Genomic DNA, 11249 nt, shown 5'->3' on the forward strand with positions numbered 1-11249 from the left:
AAGGCCCTTGGACTTAAGGCAAATTTTTAAAAAACTAAGGGTTCTCTCTCCTTAGGGAAGGTGCCCACGGCTGCAACCTTCCACTCCTATCGATGGTGAAAACAATTGCCAACCGCGGCAAGGTGCCGCATTTTGGCATATCTGACACTAGCCGCGTTGAAATTGCAGAGCATTGGCAAATACTGGTCATGCGATTTTCCACAAACTTCCACTTGCACAATCTTTAAGCCTAGTAATATTTAAGGCTTGAACATCAATTTTGTTTAAAGTAAATCTCGACGGAGCGCGTTCGTATTGCAAATTGAGCACGATGATTTCACGACAAGCTGGATCTCCCAAATTTGCGACTTTCGACGACCATATATTACAATTGTGAGTATAATTAGCCGACCAACTACCGACATCTGTAGGGCATACTATGGCTACGTGTTTGGTTTTGGGAATCTAGGTATTATTCTTTCTTTTTCTAGTGAGGCGATCAGAGGCGGGCAACAAGAGAGGCGACTCTAAACACTCCTCAAAGCTCCTGTGTTGCTCAATTGGGGCTAGGGCAACCACAAGCACAACACAACAACAAACCCACAGCCAAATCCAAACAAGATAGGGGCACCACCTAGTTATGGTATGCGAACTACGATGAAAGAGAGATTTTTTCACAACCAAGAAGATGCACCACAAAACACACACAAACAATTTCACACCAAGACACACACAAAATGGACCAGAGAGAGCTAGAGCAAAGGGAAGAGAGAGAGGAATGTATCTTGAGTAATACCTTATTTGTGACTTGCAAATGGAGATGGTTTGTTATGATGCTATTGTAGAGCTTGTACAAAACTAAGTCAATGCTTAGTGAATGCTAAACATTGCCAACAAAACACACACACACACACACACACACACACACACACACACACACACACACACACACACACACACACACAATGTCTTAGGGTGTGGGAGACCTCTCACCACAATACCTTCTTACAATGGAAACAAAATTGGCAATGAAAACACACTAAAACACTTTCTAAAACAAGATCAAATGATGGAAACTCAAAATACACAAGTCACCTTGAATTCACCAAACCGTATTGCACAAGTGGAAGGACGAAGATTTGAACGTTGAATCACACATTTGATGCACTAAACCTCAATTTATTGATGATGCTGGAACATATACAATAGTGGTTTTAAGATTTTGAATTCACACTCTCTCATTTGCAATGTGTAGCTTGAAAGCTTCTCTCACACCAAAAGTGAAGCTCACAAAGTGGTTGCTACGCCTAGGTCTCTCCTCACGCATAGAGTGTTAGGGTGCTATGTGAGATATTGGGGGTTGTTTTACAAGAAGGAGAGGGGCCTATATATAGGCTGGAGACCCTCATTAAGATTATTTGAAAATCCTAATTTACAAGCTAACAAATCAGGATTATGATTTTTTTTAATATCAAAACATTGCGGGCCTTCTTTGTCTGATTGAGTCATGGATGTGGGGTATTTTTGAGGTTTTTCCTTGGAGTGGATTCTTGCCCAAAAATAAGAGAAGCTTGCAATGAAATGATTTTTTATAGAATACAGAGGTAAGAAAGATTATGGTAATGGTGAGTAAATGTGCATAGCATACTTAGGAAAAAACCACACACCTAAGTAAATATATTTAATAAATACCAAAATAATTATAAAAATTCCCTATTTTTAGGCCCTATATACAATGAGATATTTACACACCAATGGGCCATAATATACTTTGGCTTTTGTTTTTATTTATTTTTTGGCTCAACTAACCTAGTGAGTAGTTAGCTGAGGGTTTTAAGAAGATATGGGAAAAGTCCCCTAACTCACACACGCCTATGTACAATGAAAAGGTAAGAATAGCCACAGTGTTTAGGGGACCTTGGTAGGGTGAGGTAGCTCACTATGGTAATTTTGGATAGCCAAAAAATGGCTATCATTAGCTCTCCCCCAGGATGATGGTACATTCATGTACCATCATAAAGCATCTTGTCCAAGAGAGTCCTTCTGAGTCCTTGACAAGATTTTCATTGTTTGGCCCCTTGGCATTTTCGCTTGAGTTACACTCATGCTTCATGCAACAAAAATTACATGAGATAGTCGCTTTTTGACTGTCCTTCGGTAGATCCTTTGGTAGAAGGCGACTCAAATAGGGCTTCAGACGATACCCGTTTACCTTCTTGGAGTGCTCTTTACCATTCAAGTCCATAAAACCATCCAAGAAGTCATCCCATAACTTTGTCTTATTTTGCACCATCTTTCTAATGATGCTTGCAATGACACCATTAGCCTTCTCCACCAAAACATTTGACTGTGGGTAGTAGGGTGTGCTATGACGATGTAGAATGTGAAGCTCTTCACAAACTTCTATGAGCAAACCCTTCTTGAACCCTTGGACCATTATCCGAAACAATCTCTAGAGGTGTGCAAAATCTACAACAAATATTAGTGTAGATAAACCTGCTCACTATTTTTCCATTTACCCTTGGCACACTTTGAGCCTCTACGCACCTAGTCATGTAGTCTACAGCCACTAGAATGTAGAGTTTACCATTATTTGTTCTAGGCAGATGACCCATAGCATCAATGCCCCACTTTTCAAAGGGTCCATTTGCAAGCACTATTTGCCTCGGACCATGCACCAACCTTCTATTTCCATTTACCTGACAATTGTGACAACTTTTACACAAATGTTGGACATCCACATGCAAGCTTGGCCAAACATATCCCACAAGCAACATCCTCTTCACGGTTAATTCTTGGGCAAAATGACTGCCACATGCCTCTTCATGAAAACATTTTAGAATGGCTGGAATTTCCTCGATAGTTGGTACTCTTGTGCACACTTGATCCTTCCCTCTTTGATAGAGAGAGCCTTCTAGGAAGAGATAGAAACTTGTCATCTTCATGAGTCTTCTCTTTTGAGCTTTTGTGAAGTCTTGTGGAAACTCTCCCTCCAAAATGTAGCCAATAATGGGAGCCAATGACTTCAATCCCTCGTATCTCGGTTGCTTGACAACTGTTGCCACCTTGATGACCTACACTTCTTTCTCAACACATGTAACTGCTTGTTATGCAAGTAAATTGGCATCTTCATTTTGTAAGTAGTGTGTCGTATTTTGCTTCATTGTTTATAGTTGAACTTGGTAGATTGACCTTCTCTTTCATGACCGCCTCTCCACTTGGGTTGAGCAATACTAGCCCTCCCCTTGCTTTTCTTGTGACTTGTTGAAAAGCTCCATCAAAGAACAAGGTAAAAGAATTAGGAATACTTTTTGGTGGTGGCAATGGTAGGGTCTTTACTTCAGGAACCTTAAACTCCTTTTCATGCACCCTATAAGTCAGAATCCCTGCCAATTGTGCACGCACACTATCTTCTACCTTGAAAGAGTATTGAAACTCTTGCAACTCCATAATCCAATTTAAGATCCTAGTACTAAGATTCATTTGGGATGACACCCAAGGGAGCAATTTTTTTGCAATGAGAATTACAAAAGCTTTTGATAGCAAGTAGGATCTAAACTTTCTCACCGAAAACATGAGAGAAAGCATCATGAGTTCTGCTTCTGTGTAGCCTCTCTCCAAAGCATTCATGTACTAGAAAAGTAGATGGGTCGCATCCTGGTACTGTGGGGATCTTGTTGTAGCAAAACCGCACCAATTGTTTCTTTCCCAACACTAGAGCTAACAAAGAATGTGTAGTCCCAACAAGGAGGCATGAGTGTTGGTAGCTCTGACAGAACGACTTTGATGTTACAAAAATATTCTTCATGCTCATTAAACCAAACGAACTCGACTTGTTGTGTCAACTTTTGTAAAGGGTGAAGTAACTCTAAGGCTAAATGAATGAAGCGTGACATATACTCCATCTTTTGAATGAATGAGATGACCTCCTTAAGAATCTTTGGTGACGCTAACTCAATAAGAGCCTTTGACTTTGAAGGATCCACCTCAATGCCTTTGTAAGAAACTTTAAGACCAGGCAATATCACTTCATCCTCACCTATGTGGCACTAGTCGAGGTTGAGTTGACCTCCCATGCCGTAGAGTTTCTTCAAACCCTCTTCTATCTTTTGTAGATGCAATGATTTTGAGCTATAAGGGTATGCTGATGCAGATATGGCAAGTGACAAAGATACTCGTAGGAGCACTACTGGCTATATCTTCATGGTTGGAGGTACAACAGTAAGCTGGGCTTCAAAGCTGCAGAAAGTGGTCTCACTTTCTACCAGAGAAGCAGAGTATGTAGCAATGATGGAGGCAAGAAAAGAAATTTTGTGGCTTCACAGATTCTTAGAAGAGCTTGGATTCAAACAAGACAATTGTGTCTTGTACAGTGATAGCCAAAGTGCTATCCATCTTGCAAAGAACTTAGCCTTTCATTCAAGGACAAAGCACATTGAGGTGAGATATCACTTCATACGCACTCTTTTGGAAGAGGGACATCTAAAGCTAGGTAAGGTGCATACAAGTGAAAATCCTGCAGACATGTTTACAAAGGTGGTCAACAAGGAGAAGTTGAGCTTTTGCTCATCTTCAATCGGCATTCGAGGATAAGAAGCCAAGATGGAAAGGTCCCCGTTATGAGGAGAAGCCATCGTGCTTGAAGAAAAATCACTCGTCGAAAACCAAAATTTTCACGGCCAGTCTTGAGCTGGAATATTCCTTTTTGTCAAAATATTATGACCAGACGACGGCCGAAAAATGGTCGGAAAACGATCGATCGATTGGCCGGTGGCCGTTGGCCGAAAGTCAATGGTGGGTGGCCGATGGCCAAATTCAAAAGCGGATTTGTCTTCTCAAGGGTGGCCACACATGGGCGGATTGGAGGGTCCGATTTGGACTTTACACAAGGGCGGCTACACATGGCTACGTCTCATGAAAGAGGGCAGCCGTTTTGGTCTATAAAAGGAGGTCATTTCAACACACATTTCAAAGTCTGAAGTTGATGCAACAAGGTGGGTGTGAGGGGGTGAGAGTGAGGCAAGGCAGGAGCTCTATTAAGGGTATAATCCCTTTGTAACCTACGTCTTGTTTGAAGTACTAAAGCCATTAAGTGGCTGCTTTCCCGTGGATGTAGCCCACATTGGATGAACCACGTATATTGTGTGTCTTGTCTCTCTCTCTCTCTCTCTCTCTCTCTCTCTCTACTCTAGAATCTCTTGTGTGTGAAAATTATCTCTCTCCATAAGTAATCTACTCAATTATCTACTTAGCTACGTCATATTTTTTAACACGCTCTCCCTCTCTATCCCTATCTCTCCCTCTCTATCTCTCTCTTTTCCTCTCTATCTATCTCTCCCTTTCCCTCTCTTTCTATCTCCCTCTCCCTCTCTATATCTCTTTCTCTCTCTTCCTCCCTCTCTATCTCTCCCTCTCCCTCTCCCTCTCTATCTCTATCTCTACCTCTACCTCTTTCCCTCTCTATCTGTACTCCTCCCCCTCTTTCTCTTTCCCTCTCTATCTCGCTCTCTCGCTCTCCCTTTTTCCCTCTCCCTCTTTCTCTTTCTCTTTCTCTTTTTCTCTCCCTCTTTCTATATTTCTTTCCTTCTCCCTCTATCTCTCCATCTCCCTCTCCCTCTTTCTCTTTATTTTTTCCTCTGTATCTCTCCCCCTCTTCCTCTCTCTCCCTCTTTCCCTCTCTATCTCTATTTCCCTCTGCATCTCCCTCGGTGAGGGGGGAAGCGAGGGTGGGTAGGGGCGAGAGCCTCTGGACCTTCTTTAAAAGAAAAAAATTACACATCTTTTAAATACAACATTTTTAACAATAACTTAACATTAAACATACAAAAGGAAAAACCTCTCATTTTTCTCTATCTATGTCAACGCTAACTTAACATTAACTCTCTTCTTTACTTTTTTCTTAATCACGCACCAAAAAATTAAACAAGCAAGCACCTACAAGCTAATCACATGCTCACAAAAATTAAACAAGCAAGCACCTACAAGCTAATCACATGCACACAAAAATCAATCAAAGTGAGGGCAAGGAAGAAAACACCGACTACTGTGTAGAGCCCTTGCGTGATTGATTCTTCTTGTGATCCACCCTTTCATCTCACGGTACATCCTTTGCTCTCCAGTGGAGAATGATGTAGCGCTCCACCAAAGAGTGATTGTGTGTGTTTAAGATAGATTATCTAACAATAGCTTGATTTCACAAACTATTGAACCATACAATGGGACTAGAGACTAAACAATGTGTATATACTAGTCAAATAGGAACATGTTTCTTAAGTGTGGAGACATTCTCCCATGTAGAGCCTTCTTTAGGTCTATTTAGCCATTTTACCAACACCTATCGTCTGACATGATGTCTGGTGCGAAGCTCATAAGAATCCAAATCCTTTTTGGGCTCATGAGGGATGCTTGGCGGTTTGATAAGGTCAACTAACACACCTGTGTTGATGACATTATGATTATGTCCTAGCTGTTTTCATAAATGGCTAACATGAAAAACAGTATAAACTCGTGAGTGCTCTGGAAGAGCTAACTTATAGGCCACTTGACTTACACGTTTGAGAATGGTAAACGGTCCACAATAGCATGGTGAAAGTTTAGCAACTTTTCCCATCTTCAGACTTTTTGAATGCTCCGGAACCTTGAGGAAAACCTTGTCTCCTTTGAAAGTAGCAAGATGATGATGCTCATCTACATACTTCTTATATCGATCTTAAGCTTGCTTAACGTTCTCTTGAGAAACTTGAAGCATGTCAAAATGGTCTTGAAGAAAATTATTCGCTTGTTGTATCTTCTCCTTAGCCAGCCCCACCGTAATGGGTGATCTAGGTTGAGATCCATATAAAAGCATAAATGGACTAAATCCTGTAGTCACATGCTTTGAACAATTATAAGCAAACTCCAATATATGTAAGTAGTCTTCCCAATTGGTTTGCTTCTTGTTAACGTACGCTTGTAGCATATCCTCTAGCACTTGATTAACTCTTTCGGTTTGACCATCTATTTTGGGATGATCAACCGTACTTAGATTAACTTTAGTTTTCAATTTTTGAAACACAGCTCTCCATAAGTGATTATTGAACTTTCGATCTCTGTCACTAATGATACTAGCTAGAAGCTCATAGAGTCTATATATATTCTGTGCAAACAGACGTGCTAATTCCGTTGTCTTAACCGTAGTCTTAGTGGGAATGAATCGACCCATCTTTGTTAGTAGACAGTCTACAATTACCCATATGGCATCATGGCCATGATTTTGTAGTAGGCAATCCTACTAGAAAGTCCATCAAGATACTCTCCCAATTACCTTGTGAAATCTCTAAAGGATGTAAAAGGCCACCTACCTTGAGGCGCTCTGCCTTATTAACTTGGCAGTGTTGGCAGTTTAGTACGTACTCTTGAACATCATGATGTAAGCCTGGACAATAAAATTGCCGTCAAACTAAGGCGTACGTCTTACAAATACTTGGATGACCAGTACTTGATCCATCATGACACTCAAATAAGATTTGACGCCTAGTGTTTGAGTCCTTTGGCACACATACTCTACCCTTGTGGAGTAAGTAGCCATCATCAATGGAAAAATTTCCTCCATCGCTTAAGCTCTTCCTGAGTAGGGATGGAGCTCTGTGTGTTGGAGTTTTTATCTGCATGTGTAGAGACATGTTGATCAAGCTATACAGAGACATGTGAGTGTGAGGAATCCAGTTTTAACATTGCACTCCACACTTTAGCATATGATTGATCTTGCGCACACTTGCCACGTAATGACTCCAAAATTCCACTCTTTATTTTTGTGAAATCAAGTGAATTAATCTGAGGCATTCGACGTAGTGCATCAGCTACTACATTATATCGCCCCTTGAGATATCATAGCTTACAATCATAATCTTGAAGGATTTCTGCCCATCTAGCTTTATAGCCCTTCAGGTCCGTTTGAGCAATAAACCATTTTACACTCTCATGGTCAAAAACTACTTCAAACTCGGCACCATATAAATAGTGTCTCCACTTTCTTAAAGCGTGAATTATGGCATAGAGCTCTACTCATAGAGACAGAATAATTATGTTGAGCTATATCTAACTTTTTACTTTCAAAGGCTATAGGTCTTCCCTCCTGAAGAAGTAACACAACAATTGCTTTATCGCTAGCATCGGTCTCTACCACAAATGGCTTAAGTGGGTCAATGATTGCTAGGATGGGAGTAGTGGCTACAACTACCTTGAGCAGTTCAAAACTGCATTTTTGGGCTTCTTCCCAAGAAAAGGTCTTACCTTTTTCTTTAAGTTGATCCATCCTAGGAACAGTGATTTTGGCATAAGCACGAATATATTGTCCATAAAATCCATCCATGCCTAAAAATATTTAAGGCTCCTCAACCATGTTGAGATGTAGCCATCGAAGAATGGTAGTGAACTTGTCAGTGTCCATCTTGATGCCAGAATAAGATATCACATGATTGAGGTAATGTATCTCTGTTTTAAATAAATTGTACTTGCTTTGCTTAGCATACAGAGCGTGAGTTTTTAGTTGCTCAAACACTAATTGTAAGCGTTCTATGTGTTAATCTTCAGTCTTACTGTAGATGAGAATGTTATCAAGGAAAACCACAACAAATTTTTGAAGAAAGGGAGGTAAGACACTATCCATGAGTGTCAAAAATGTAGTTGGAGCATTGGTAAGACCAAAAGTCATTTTAAGAAATTCAAAATGCCCGAACCGTGTTCTGAAGGCAGTTTTAGAGATATCTTGCAAAAGGATACGCACCTGGTGATATCCTGAAGGAAGACCTATCTTTGTATAATATCTTGCTCCATGGAGTTGATCAAACAATTCATCCACACGAGGTAGAGGATACTTGTTCTTGATGGTTATAGCGTTATACGCACATGCAATAGTACCATCTTTCCTTTTTACCAATAGAATTGGTGATGCCCCAGATGAAGTGCTAGGTCTAATGAAACCACGGGCGAGGTAGTCAGCCAAATGACTCTCAACCTCATTAGCTTCTTTAGCACTCATACGATAAGGTGGTTTACTCACCTGTTTAGTGCCTGGCAGGACATCTATACCATGCTGCAAATCACGTATAGGGGGTAAACTCGGCGGTAAATCACTTAAGAATACATCACTATACTCCATGAGTAAGTGAGTGATCTTTTGCCATGCAAAAGGAGAAAGTAAATTAGAGTTATGCTAGGATGGAGAATCTTGTAATTCATGTAATATTTGTTTTACAACAGTTGCACATTGCTCAATAGAATTAATATTGAGAGAACTTTGCTCTTTAGAATTGTTAACATTTTGCTCATCATTAGAATTCATTGGACTTTGCATACCATTACTAGGATTCACAGCACTTTGCTCTTGAGAATTCACATGACTTGGAGACAAGCACTAACACAAAAAGACTTCATCTATTAAATATGATTTCTGTAAAATAGAAACCTTGGATGTACATATAAGAGGTGCAAATGGTATATTTTTCTCACTAATCAAAAGCACATGTTTACCATTGGCCATAAATGATAAGGAGTGGAGTTCATAACTAGTGTGCAATGTGTTTCCTAAACCATGCAGCCACTCCCAACCTAAAACTACATCAGCACGGTCCATGTTCATAACTTGAAAGTCAGGGGTCATCGTATGATCTTGAACAATAATCTCAACCCCTTGAACTACCGTGTCCCATACTTCTTTATCAATCCCAAACATCTGCTCTACCACATACTTGTGGGAGCAAGGAGTCTGGTGTAAGTTTCAATTTCTTGACTAGCTTATAGTTCAGAAAGTTATGAATTGCACCATCATCCACTAAAATACAAACATGTTGTCCGTTACTAAGTGCCATGCATGCGAATCAGCTCATGGGGGCCAAAGGTGGTCTGCCACATTGAAGCAGGCACACAACACTTGTGCTTTTCTTCCATATGAAGAACCTCTACAACACAATATTTAGGAGATGAATCTAATGTGAGGCGTTGCACTGTGAGCATGGCCTTTTATTTGCCTTGCAAAAGAGGAAAATCCTTCTTGTTATGTTGGTCTAAATGACATCTGAAACACTAATTGTGTTTCTTTGCACGCTCAAAATTAGCAGTGTTGAGAGACCCACATTGAGTATCTCGTGATTGCTTCAACTTCTTAGCCTCCTGTGGGCATGGAGTGGTAGATTGTCTCTTATTCCTTTTAGCCAAAGCCACATTACTCTTAGCAAAATTATTCTTAGTGTAGGGAACATTTACCTTCCTCTCTTGGTCATCATCATATCTTTGGGCATGATCGATGGCTTCGTCCAAATTTTTTTGATGTTGGGTCTTGACATGAAGACAATAGTCTTTGTCAAGTCCCATATTAAAACCTCGTATCTTTTAGAATTCATCTAGACCTTCTAGTTTTAATATGATTTCTAGATACTTCAAAAGGTACTGTGTGAGAGAGAGGCCAGACATGCGTCATGCATCCCATGCTAACCAATTCTTATCTTCTTCATTGGAGTTCAAAAACTCTTTGGAGAAAGAAGTTTGAAACGCAGCCCAAGATGGAGGACGAGCATTTATTGGAAATGGCATCCACCACTTATAGGCCTTATCTTTAAGAGATAGACTTGTTCCACAACCGTCTTTATATCCGGGGTGTGTCTCAACCTATGAATATCACTCCATTTGTGTAAGAACATATTGACCGCATCCTTGTTGCCATCACACTCTTCCCCATGAAACTTCAAGAATGGTGATATTCTTAAGCAATGCATTTCTACCTTCTGCATCTTCTGAGGCACTTGTCTCTTGGACTCCTTGAGTCGTGCGAGCTTGGTTTACTTGAACTGTGCCACTTGTGGCTCCTTGAGCCGTGTGTGAATTCATAAATTTCACAAGTAGCTCAGTAAGATTTGTAAGATTTGCATTGAGTGCAGAGAGGTTGCGTTCAAGTACACTTTGGCAATTTTTCAAAGTCTTGAAAGCAGCCATATCTACAATGCCATGATCTCTTAGATCATCATCGTCATGAATATTAGTGTCGGTAGCACCCCTGGTGCCCTGATTTTGATCTACGTGCTCAAAATCAAAAGTGTGTGTAGGTGGGATATCCTCATTGGCCATGGTAAACACACACTAATATAAAGAGAGAAAAAAAAACGTCAACTTGTACCTTGTAAAGCTTGAAGTCTTTGTGTTTTTTATGCTCGACGATTTGTGTTGCATGTTAACTTCGCCTTGCGGAAATCGTAGCGCTTCACATGTCATTCGTCGTAAGAACACCTTCATGGATT

The sequence above is a fragment of the Adiantum capillus-veneris genome, chromosome 30, assembly GCF_014529385.1.
Source record: "Adiantum capillus-veneris isolate H3 chromosome 30, ASM1452938v2, whole genome shotgun sequence".
Taxonomy (NCBI): domain Eukaryota; kingdom Viridiplantae; phylum Streptophyta; class Polypodiopsida; order Polypodiales; family Pteridaceae; genus Adiantum; species Adiantum capillus-veneris.